Below are 12,968 nucleotides of genomic sequence, written 5' to 3' on the forward strand. Positions count from 1 at the left end.
GCCCCTAACATTCACCACCACTTCTCAGGATCGCACCATACTGGTGGAGCTCTCTGCGTTCTCATGGCCAGCAGTGATCCCTCTCCTTGCGGTCCTCAGAAGGCACTGGTGATCTAGGAATCACTGCAGGGGATCCTCACGTAGGGCTCGTTGCTGTCCATCTGGCTTGGATCCTGGGGATCAAAGAAGCTCACAAACACTGGTATCCCATCTGCTTGTCTGTGGCGAACATGATGTTATTGCCCCGGAAGTCAAAGCCACAGGTCCAGATGGATAGCTGACTTGGTATTGAGTAGATGCAGCTGCTTCTCCATTTCACAACCCCCAGAGATGACAGCTGTTGTCAGCTGAGCCTGTGAGTTAGCATCTACATGGCACCCACGGGCCATGGAGGTGCCTCGCCTCTCAGTGTCCAGAGAGTGCTGCACACTGACGATTGGGTCTGTGGCCACGGTGAGGAGGAGGTCTCCTTCGTGTTTGTACTTGATCCCCATGATGGACGGCTCGTGGCCCTGCAGCAGTATGGGCTTTGTCCCAGTGGTGACGTGAGGCCAGATGCTAAAGCATTTTACAAAGTCTCTATAATTAGAAGACAATTGTATTGGCAGTGAATAAACTGACAACCAGTGGAACCAAATAGAAAATCCAGAAATAACCCTAAGTTATTTGCACATGGGACATTGGACTCTAAGAAAAGCTGCTTCTTAAATCAGGGGAGAAATACAGACTTTTCATAAATGATATTGGAAAAATGGACATTCCTGTGGAAAAGATAGAAATGATGTCAACCTGTGCCTCCCCCACACCAGCCTGCTAGTTCAAACACTAGTGGAAAACATGATGTGTTTTCTTTCATAAAAGTCTGTGAAATTTCCCCCAGCTTGGGAGAAACTTAATTATTGTAGTTATATTTTAAAAGTTCTGTGTGGAAAATAAGCCAGCAGGCAAGCAACCTAAAAGCTAAGTAAGACTTAGTGCTGTCCTGGGAAATATCTGTAACTCCTCATATCAACAAAGGTTAAAGTCTCTAACAGCTAATGAATTTCTATAAATCGAGAAGGCAAATAACATTGGCCTTATAAAACTGAGCAGGAAATACACACATATTCACAGGAAAAGAGATGCAAATGGCCCTTCCAGATGTGATGAGATGTTGCAGTCCACTCCTCATTAGAGAGAGGAAAATTAAAACCACATTAAAATACCATCTCTGCCCTATCAGCCTGGCAAAACTCCAAGGGCTTAACAATGGGATTGGCATGGTTGGAGAGAAACTGGCACTCCCGTGTTTTGTTGGTGAGATAAAAGGCCTGAACCAGGGTGTGTGTGTATCATCAGCATTCCACAAGCATTTATATTTTGACCCATCAATCCCATGTCAAGAAATCTTCCTTCTGGAATCACTGGTGGAAAATACGGAGTGGCACATAAACAAGACAATTCAATTTCTGTGCGACAGCAAACTAGAAAACAGCCCATGCACAATGCCAAGAGCCTGCCTAAAACAATCCCTTGCATAGCCACACAGTGGAGAAAAGTGCAAGGGCAGAAAATGCCCATAATATGCCATTCTTTCCCTGGGGGCATGGATAAATGTCTTATTTGTTTGTATTAACAAGCAATCGATGGGGAAAAGCCCAGACTTCTGTAATGGTTGTCTGGGGGTGGGGGTAGGCGGAGGGGAGGGTGACAGGGTTGTGGGGATGGAAATGGTGGCTCAGGCTCCTTTAAATTAAGGAGCCTGTTGTTGTTTTGTTTTGTGTTGTGTTGTTTAGATGTACTTAGTTGGACTTTGGAACCACGCAGTAAACACTTTTTCACGATACTCACGTAAAACTGGATAAGTATGAAGAAAACAAAACATGTTATGTGTCTTTAAGGCACATGCAATATACCCTGGGGACAAAAAGAACTGAGAACCATGTTGCACAGTTAGCAGGCATGTTGGCCATATTTATATGGGTATTGTTACTTTGAAGCCATGGTAATGAATGAACGGAGTAAGTAATTGTTTGGTGTCATTTAGCATCCAGATTTTTTTTTTTTCAGAATAAAGAGATACATATATAAAATCAGTACAATTAAGTTAAAATCTTATAATCTGGAATTATACGAACTCATGATATTTTTGTTCCTAAAAACAAAACAATAGCAAACATAACAAAGCTTACTTTCTAACTCTGGCACCAAAAGGGCTTAGAAGCTATCATTGCCATAGCAGCAGCTAGGATTTTCAGTTAGTTCTCAGATTTTCTAAGATTCCTTGGAGAAATTGTTGATTCCTGGTGGAAAGCAGAGATAGACAAGCTAAACATGAGACACCCTGTAATGGGAGAGCAAAGAGCACAATAAAATCATCAGCTGTGTGTGTAAATGGTTTAGAGGCCAAACTGAGGAGTCTTCCACCAGCCACTGATGAGACTATTGGAGCATCCGAAAGGATAATAACTATAATGAACTAAAAAATCAAACACAGGACAGAGAAGATGGCTCACTGGGCGTAGTTGTGAGGAGCTGAGGGGAAACCCTCAGACCCCATGGAAAAGCCAGGCATGGTAGCTTACACATCTCTAATTCCAGCATCCCCTGAGTGGGGGTGGGAGGCAGAGACAGAGGAATCTGCAGAGCGGTCAGGCCAGCTATCCTGATGTGCACAGTGGAAACACAAGAGAGACCCTGCCTCAAACATGGTGAAAGGCAACAACTGCCATCATTCTCTTTTCTCCACATGATACCTTCATGCCTTTGCTCTCACACACAAGTATATATGCATGCATACATACATGCCACACGTTTTAAACACACACACACACACACATATATATATGTGCCTGTGTGTATCTGCGCTACCTGTGTGGTATCCCGTGAAGGTCAGAAAAGGGTGAGGGATGCTCTGGAACTGGTGTGACAGATGGTTGTGAAACCACCATGTGGGTGCAGGGAATTGCACCCAGGTCCTCTTCAAGAGCAGTCAGTGCTCTTGACTGCTGAGCCATTGCCCCACACACAAAGATTCTAAAAATGTAAAATATTTTAAAAGCTCATTGTCACAGAGAAACAAAAATTACTCGGAAACCCTTAAAAAGTGTTAAGAAACCATTTCAATATTTTGAAAACTGATGAGAAAAAAAGAGCAAAGCCTATTTCCTGAGTTCATGAGCAAACTTGAAAGAGACAGTGCTTTTGGTACAAGGGTTAATGTGTACAGAGGGATTTTTTTTTAGCTGAGGGGTGCTGAGAATACTAGAATTAGAAACAAACCAAACTAAACCACATTTGCAGCTATAACGGACTTGTGGATCTCTAAGCAGCTGTCGGAGTCGCTGGGTGAAAGACAGACCATTCGTGGGCGGCTCAGGCATGCGCACTCTTGTGCTCTTTCATCTTAACCTGTACGAGTGACGGCCAGATGTTAATGCTTCCTGAAGTGACACGGTAGCGCGTGCCCAGTATCACTTCCAAATATTGCCCCCAGAAGAGTCCAAATGAAACCAGTTCTCACTGGGCGAGATGACACAGGTCTTGAATCCTGGTACTGGAGAGGCAGAGGCAGGCAGAGAGCTTCTCAGGTTTCAGACCAGTTGGGCTACATAGTAACACCCTGTCTCAAAACCAAGACAAAACAAACCCCAAACACACATACACACACAGTCCCACAAACCCACTACAAAAGCATCTATAGCTGCCAGAATGCTCAAAATAGAACACGCCGAATGACGCCACAAGAAGGCAATCTGCCAGCCCAAATGAGGTGAATTTACCAGCAGCTTAGTTTCTTTAACAATTAAAGGCATGAAATAAAAATGTGGGTAATAGGGATTATTAATTAGTAGACTTAAGAGACCAATTAGGGGGGCGCCACGTGTAGGGTTTGTTTGGATGCCTGCTCAAACAAACCGATTATAAAGACATTTACGATGGCGTGCAGATTTTCATCATTATCGTATACGGATATGTAGTATACAATATACTATTACAATTAGCACACTAGCCGCCCTTCCTCGAATAGCCCTTCAGCGGTGCCAGATAAATGGCTGCGCAACATCCAGCTGAGAACCCCTCTCCCACCTCCCTACTTTCTGAGATCTCACTGCGCCCTCTTCATCCTTCCTTACACTTGGCCTCTTTCCCCTTACCTCGAGTTTTCAGTATTCATCCCCGTCACAGCCTGAGTCGGTCTCCTTCATTTTTAACGGCTGCATGGTATTCTATTGTCCGCATAGACTGCATTGGATTCCTCATCCGTTAATCTATGGACGCCTGACTTCTCCTTTTGGAATGCTGCGAATACGCATAAACAGACATCTGTCCAAATCTCCGTTTTCAGTTCATTTGGGCGAATTCAGGGGGAGTGCGGGGTCATAGAGCAGCACTCCGTTCTTAACTTTGAAATATTTGTTTCTCTTTAACTTCATCAATTTACCTTCTTTTGTTTTGAGAACTGCTACATCATAATGGAAGCGAAAGGGTATCTAATTGTAGTTTTGATCAGTGATTATTGATGACATATTAATTTGATTATTTGACTTTTACATATTTTTCTTTAGAAAAATGTTTATTCAAGTCCTTTTCCCATTTCAAAAATCAAGTTTGTTTTCGTTGCTGAGTTTAGCAGTTCATTATATGGAATGGCCATTAAGCCCTTATCAAACATATAATTGACAACTCTGTTGATAATATTTTGTATCCATAAAATTAAAAAGTACTTTTGCAGTCCAATTGGTCTTTGTTAGAACATTTAAGATATCAACGTTAGGATCCTTTTCATTCTAAGATTTTTATAGTATAGCAATTAATTTTAATATTTGATATATTTTTAATAGTTTTGGGTAATGGTGATGGTGCTGGATAAGAATCCAACTTGTTGGTTTTTCCCTGGGATCCCCAGTGGTCACGTCTGACCTAGACTCACTGAAATGGGTGGAACTAAAAAAAAAAAAAAAATCATCCTGATTGAAGTAACCCAGACCCCAAAAGATAAATGTGATATGTATTCTTTTATAATGGCTGTTAGCTTTTAAGCCTTCAATAGGCATAATATTATATGAATAACCACAGAGGATAGGTATAAAACAAGGAACTAGCAAGGAGGGCAGGATCTCCTAAAGAAGGGGGAACTAGAAGTTATAGTTAGAGGAAAACAAAGGTGAAACTGGAGGATTAAACAGCCGGTGATGGAAGAAAGGGGTAAGGAAGGGGACACAAGGAAGGACAGTTGACACTAAAGGCCATTTGAGGGGTTGTATGGAAACCTACCACAGCAGAAACTTCTTTAAATAAGTATACATACATGTATACACAGGAAAGAAATCTAAATGGAGTCACCAAATAACAGGAGAGAGAAGCCCCTACTAGAAATCTCTTGCCACCAAGTAAAACCTCCAGTGCCAAGAATGTGTTCTAGCTAATTGAATTGTTGGCCAAAGGGGCCCCATGGAAACCTCCAAACAATTCAGGCTTTTGTCAAGGCGATCAGTTACTCTCCACAAGCTGATGGCAAGGCCCTATTACTCAAGTAAAATCTTACCTATCTCATTGATCACAGAGAAGCCTAGCTGGTGCCTAAGACCTTCACCCTTAGTGAGTAGTATTCAATGTGCTTGCATGCTACCAGGGGTAAAGGTAACCACCAGGCAGCCACAAACCCTGCTATCTACAGTGGTGACCTGCCTCCATGGTATGCTGGGCCAACAGTGGCACAAACTTTGTGAGAGTAACCAGCCACTCTCTGATTGGATTTAAGGTCTACTCCATGAGATGGAACCTAAGCCTGACGCAGCTCAGATAGCCAGGGATCTAAGACTAGGTAGGCCATGAACCTGGGGAAAACCAGGTTCTGCTAAAGGAACATAGCAATAAAGCATCTCTTAATAACGTTCTGCAATACCCGAAGTTCAGCGTCTCACTCAGCCATCATCAGAGAAGCTTCCTCTTGCAGAAGATGGAAACTGATACAGAGTCGCCAACCGGCCAATGTACGGAGAGGAAGAGACTCCAACACTCAGTTCTAAATGGAATGTTTTCATCAAACCCTTTTCCTCAGGGCTCAAGTAACTAACTAGAAGAGGATGAGGAACAATTGTAAGAGCAAGAGAAGGTGGACGAAACCAAGGAAACTACGCTTTCCAGACACAACAAGACCGGTACACATGTGAACTCACAGAGACTGTGGCACCATGCACAGGACCTGCACAGATCCAAACCAGATGGGGTCCCATCACTGAGACGGGCAAGTAGACGTGAGCTCCCATCCCCGACCAAGAAGCTACTAACAACTGTTCACAAAGCAAGAATTAGTTTCTCCAAGGGAGTCTCACTGGGTGTACAAACCACACTTAAGGGCAGGCCCCATGCCCAGCAGTAGACGGTCAACACAAAATGAACTCAAAGGTAGTTTTGGAGATCTTTTGTCTCTTACTGCTTTTTCTTTTTTAATACCTTACTGGTCTTTTGCTATGTCATGATTTCTGATTTTGAGTTTTTTATGGTGTGGGTGTGTGTGTGTGCCTGCTTATGTTGTTTTAAAAGAAAATGGAAATTCTAGCTGTTCTATTTTACCAATAATGACTCAGGAGCCAGATGCTGGGTGAAAACCTGCTAGCTCAGAGAGGCAGAGAAAGTAACCAGCTGACCTTCCTACTCAGCTCAGGTCTGGATGGAAAAAAAACCCAAAGGCTCACTAGCTTAGCTGACAGCCCAGGAGGAAAAGGCCAAAAAACCCAAAGGCTTGCTAGCTCAAAGCCCAAAAGGTACAAAAAGCTAGAGAGCTAGCGAGCTAAAGCCCCTTCTACTTCTCCACGCTGTCTTAAATACCCCTCACCTCAAAGTCCCTCCTACTCCTTAATTCCTGACAGCTGGTTCTTGTTCCGCTTCTTGACCTAGGGTCAACTTTATTAAATCCTGTGTAAAGAAAGCTCTTGAATTAAAGGTGTGTGCTAGGGCTGGGTGAACCAGACCGTAATCACCTGTTTACAATAAACAGAAAGTTATTGGGTTAAAGGTGTGTGATAGGGTTCACCCATACCAAACAAGAAGCAGGGTTTTACAGTTCACAATCTTGAGGTTCACAATGGGATCAAATATCCTGCAACATATTACTTATATTCGTTCTCGTTTTTTTGTTTTGTTTTGTTTTGCTTATTAGTTTGTTGGTTTTGTTTGTCTTTTTTATTTGCCTCTTTTTTTTTTAAGAGAGAAAGAAGGTTTGAAGTGGAAGTGTGGGGAGGTGGGAGTGATCTGGGTGGAGATGGAAGGAAGAGAAACTGATAAGAATGTATTGTATGAAAATGATTATTTTCAATTCAATAAAAAATAAAATAATATTAATAAAGATATTTTAACAGTATATATATACATGTATATATATGTATATATATATATATATATATATATATATATATATTTCATTTTGGATATCCAGTTTTCCTGGCACTACTAAAAAACTGTTTAAGAATTTCATTCATCCATATATCCATATCACCCTATTCCCACCTTCCATATCCTCTTCTATCTCTTGATCCTCACTATTCTCTCTGAATTTCATGTTTTTGTTTTTAACCCATTGAGTCTATTTAGTAGTGTCAATTCGGGCCTGAATGGAAGGCTGTCTCCTGGATCAGAGGAGCCTCTCAGGGCCTACATCATTGAGGAAAGCAAACTCTGTTTCCCAGCAGCCATTAATCTCCCCTCTAGCCTGGACTCTCTGTGTAGACCACATTGGTCTTGCACTCATGGGGATCAGCCTGCACCTGCCTCCCCAGTACTCAGATTAAAGGCAAGTGCCACCCACCACTGGCTAAATTCATTATGTATTTGTGTGTGTGCATATTTCAGGAAGCTTCTACAGTGTGGTATTAGCTATCTTCCGTATACTCACTAGTCTACCCAGCCCTCCCCCCACACCCCACTTAAAGCTTCTTGCTCCACTCCCTCCCTCCCCTTACACACACACTTCACACCACCTGGGTTCTGTTTCCTCACCCTTGAAGGCCCCAGGATCCATAGCCCTTTGCTGCCCTTTCCTGAATTCTGTGGGTATTTCAGTATAAATACACATATCTAAAAAGTCAACGCTAGCATCTAAATTTCAGAGTGAACTAACATGTGATATTTGTCTTTCTGCATATGGGTTCCCCGACTTGCTATAGTACTTTTCAGTTCCACCCATTTAACTGCAAATTTCATATTTTTAAACAGCTGAATAGCATTTCATTGTATAAATATACCATGTTCATTTTCCATTCATTAGTTCCAGGCTGCTTCCATTCCCTGGCTATTATGAGAACAGCAATGCACATGGATGAGCAAGTATCTCTGTGTTAGGGCACAGACTCTTTTGGGCATATGCCAAGGTTGACGTAGCTGTATAGCATGGTGAAACTATTATTTTTAGGTTTTTGAGGAATCTCCACAGCGATTTCCATGTGGTTGCATCAGTTTGTGTTCCCACCAGTGAGTAAGTATTCCATTCCCCCATATCTAAAGTCAACATTTAATGACTTTTTAAAAATCCTGGTCATTTTTGACTGGGGATAAATGAAATCTCAAAGCAGAATGAATTAGCATTTCCCTGCTGGCACTGACATTAAACATCTTAAACATTATTTCTCAGCCATTTGTATTTCTTCTTTTAAAACTCTGCCTAGTTCTGCATTCCAGCTTTTAATTGCATTTGGTGTTTAGTTTTGTTTGTTTTTTTTTTTTTTTTCTGCTTTTTTGTGTATTATTCTATAGGCTGTCTCTCCACTCACGGCATGTTTTGCTATACAGAAGCTTTTTGGTTTTATGGGTCCCTTTTACCAATTGTCGGTCTTAACGCCTGTACTGCCAGGATCCTGTTCAGAAAGCTGCTTCCTGTGCCTGTAAGTTAAAGTGTATTTCCTGCACTCACATGTAGCATACTCATGCACCATGATCTATTTAGAGTTTTGTGGGGCTGGGCAATAAGAATCTAGCTTCATTCTTCTAACAGAGCTTCTATTTGACTGGCACCACTTGCTGATGATGCTATCTTTCCTCCAAGGGTAGTTTTAGCCTCTTTGTCAAAAATCAGATGGCTGTAGGCATGTGGGCTTCTAGCTGCACACTTAATTCTATTCCACTGATAAATGTGTCTGCATTTGTGTCCGGGCCCTACTGTTTTTATCACTGTAGCTCTGTGGAATAACTTGAAATCCGGTATGGTGATAACCTCTGGCAGTGCTTTTATTGTTCAACATTGTTTTGCCTAATCTGGGACTTTTATATGAAATTTAAGATTATTTCTCAAATTATATATAAAGAATTGCATTAGAAATTTGATGAAGGGAAGGAGGGACTGGGAGGGAATGAGGGATCGGGACACGGCTGGGATACAGAGTTAATAAAATGTAACTGATAAAAAAAAATTAAAAAAAAAAGATAAGGAAATAATGCAAAAAAAAAAAAAAAGAAATTTGATGAAGATTGTGTTGACCCTGAAATTGCTCTTGTTTGGGTGGCCATTTTCACAATATAAATATTTCCAATACATGAGTATAGGAGAGCTTTCCATCTTCAACTTGTCTTTTGTTTCTTTTTTCAGTGTCTTAAAGTTTTCATTATACATGTTTTTCACTTCCTTGTTTTGTGTCTCAGTTAGGGTTTTTATTGCCATGATAAAATACCATGACCTAAAGCAACTTGGGCAGAAAGGGTTCATTTAATCTTAGACTTCCAGGAATACAGTCCATAACTGAGGCCAGTCAGGGTAGGAACTCACTTGAGGCAGGAATACAGCCACAGGCAGCGACCGTGGAGGAATGATACTTACTGGATTGTTCTCCATGGCTCGCTCAGTCTGCTTTCTCATACCAACTGGAACCTTGGGCCCATGGTGGCACCACCCATAAGGAGCTGGGACCACATGCACCAATCGATTAAAGATGTGCCCCGCAGGTTTGCGCACCAGCCAGTCTGGTGGGGGCTTTATCCCAACTGAGTTTCTCTTCCCAAATAACCATGTTAAGTTATTTAAATAACTTAAATTTCTGTTGTGTTGTGTTGACATAAAAACTAGCCAGCACACTATGAAAGTGTTAATTTCTTTAAGATAATGTTTCATTATTTATTTGAGAATTCCACACACTGTATTTTGATCATCTTCACACCCCTCCTCAAACTACTCTTAGTTTGATCCCCATCTCCCTACCCACCCAAATACTTGTTCTTTCTCTATTTTTTTTTTAAACCCATCAAGATAATTTGTGTTGGCATCTAGTCTTGGGTGTGGACTAATAGCGACCACGCTATTGTGGAGTGTGGTCAATGTACTGTAGAGTTCATACCATTAAAGAAACTGCCTCCATCTTTCCCAGCAGCTATTAAATGCCAACAGCTCTTAACCTACGTGTGGGACTACATTTCTACCCTGCCTGCCCTGATGGGATTTTGTCAGCCTTGAGCTTGCATGGGTCTTGTGCATGCCATTACATTTGATCTAATTGCGACTACGCTGCTGTGTTGAGAACATACCATTTTTTCGATGCCATCACCACCTCTGACTCTTGGAATTTTTCCATGCCTCTCTTTTTCAAAGACCCCTGAGCTTTGAGGGGAGAGGTGTAATAGGAACACTATGTTAGGGCTGAGCACTCTCAAGTCTCTTACTCCTGGCATACAGACCATCTGTGGATCTTTCTATTAACCATTGTGTCCTGCTCCTCTGCTGAGGGATGAAAGATGCACTGATTTGTGGGTATAGCAGTAAATCATTCCAAGTTGTTTTGATGATATTTAATGGGTTTAGCAGAATAAGAGTAGTAAGTTTTTCCCTAGGGCCCACGACCTATATAGTCACAGCTTCTTGGCCTTGTTAATAGAGCCAGATACGGGGGTTCCATCTTGTGGAATGGGCCTTCAATTCAACCAGAATGTGGTTGGTCACTTCCGTAACATTTATGCCACTAATGCACCAGTGGACGTATCCTTTCCAGGAAGGTCGTTATTGCAGCTTGCAGAGTTCACACTGGGGAGACTGATAATTACCCTTCTTCTCCTGTAACATGCCCAGCACCCTCCAGCACTGAGAAGGCTAGCCAGTAGAAATGAAAACTTCTAGATCAGTATAGCCAGTAATGTTTGGTTGTCTGTGGGCCATACTAGCTTTCTAAAGAAGACACATTGTCTCATGTACTCATGTTGTTTGTATTTTTGCAAAGAGGCCTAGGCATCTGGAATTAAGTTGTTGGTTGTGTTTCTTGGTATGGATAACTGTCCCACCTTTGAGTGGGTGTTTGGCTCTCTCTTTGCTGTTACCTAACTTGCAAGGTTATGCACCATTTTGGTGCTCAAGGCAATGCAGTGTTGATGGATGAGTGGGTTATCAGAAATGGTCCCAGTTCAGCTAAGGTTAGGTATAGTTTCTGAGCAGAGAAACAAACCGTCTTTAGTAAGAAGGTTCTCACAGCAGATCCTCAGATGTCGGTGGAAGGCTCGTGGGATTCTGTGCTCGTCCCCTACATGTGGGATGCAGTTAGATGGATGGTGCTATGTTTAGGACAGGTCAGCACATGTGGTCCTCAGGCAGCAAGGGTAGATTGACAGTCTGTGGGGGAGTTACTACCTGGGATGGCCCCCAGGGCTCGTGTTCCTCTGGTAGCAGGAGTGGAAGATTGTCTCTTCTCTACTGAGTAGCCTTGGCACCCCTGTCAAAATCATTTTGTGCTGCATGCCAGGGTTTATTTATGCTGCCTGCCTTCACAGTTAGAAAAGTCAAGATCATGACCAGTGAATGCTAAGAAGAAATTGGCAGTCTTGCCATGGCTAGTAATGGTTTTATGGCTGTATAATATAAAGGGGTGTTTATTAGATACATGCTACTTAAGAATAAAATGTTATGACATTAGGAAGTTACCAGCAAGGTGGGATGACATGGCACGTTGGTACAGCTGTAAATGTGGGAATAGAGAGAAAACACAACTGCCAAATACTTAGGACTTACTGATGCTGGGTGGTGGGTATAGAGGATCCTATTACAGTTCCTTTTGGTGCATGTGGGGATTTCCAAAGTAGGTATTTGGGAATTAAAAGTTACACAAAAAACCTGCTTAAAATGCCATCCCACCATGAAAAGGTCCAGTAGATACCTTGATGTTGGCATGCTGCTGTCATTGCCCTGTGAGCTCACTTACATTTACCACCTTGGTTAATTGGCAGTCATTCCATGGTTGCTTAGAACCAAACTATGGAAACATCCATGATTTCCCTTCTCCCTCATAGCAAACCTCTCAGTCCCCAGCCTCCTATAAATCATTCTTATTGTTTCTATATAAATCTTTTAAGAACTAAAACTGGATCATGTCTGACCACTTCTTTTTATGTGTGTGTGTGTGTGTGTGTGCAACTGCATATCTGTGTGTGTACATGCATATCTGAGAGTCAGAGTCAGTATCGGGTTATTATTATTCTCTTAAAATGTTGATGTGTATGATGTATGTGCATATTCTTGTGTGTGTATGTGTATGTGTGCTTGTGTGTTTGTGTGCAGCTGGTCTTTGCTTTTTTGTCAGTTCTTTTTCCCACTCTTTATCTTTCCAGTTTCACCCCCTATTACTAGATAGGAGAGAAAGAAAGATGGGGAGGGTATACCCCTGAATCTATTTTTTCCCTTTTGTTTCTTCTTTGAGCATGACTGCTAACAAACTGCAAACTAACACCACCCCCACCCCCATCACCAACAACCCCAAACCATTCCCATGGGCCTCTAGCATTTATGTTCCCCCTGAAAAACTTCCAGAATTCTAAACATCACACAACCGTGGAAACGGTCTGCAGCTGGCAAAACCACGCTTCTGCTAGAGCATGAGGCAAATCATAGTCAGCTGCTGCAGCCAGTCTGAAGCAGCCCCACATCCCTGCACCTGGGATTAAAACAAAAGCATGCTCTTTTATATATATATATATATATATATATATATATATATATATATATATATATATTGAGCTCTTTT

Source organism: Meriones unguiculatus, chromosome 8 (genome assembly GCF_030254825.1).
Source record: "Meriones unguiculatus strain TT.TT164.6M chromosome 8, Bangor_MerUng_6.1, whole genome shotgun sequence".
In the NCBI taxonomy this organism is placed as follows: domain Eukaryota; kingdom Metazoa; phylum Chordata; class Mammalia; order Rodentia; family Muridae; genus Meriones; species Meriones unguiculatus.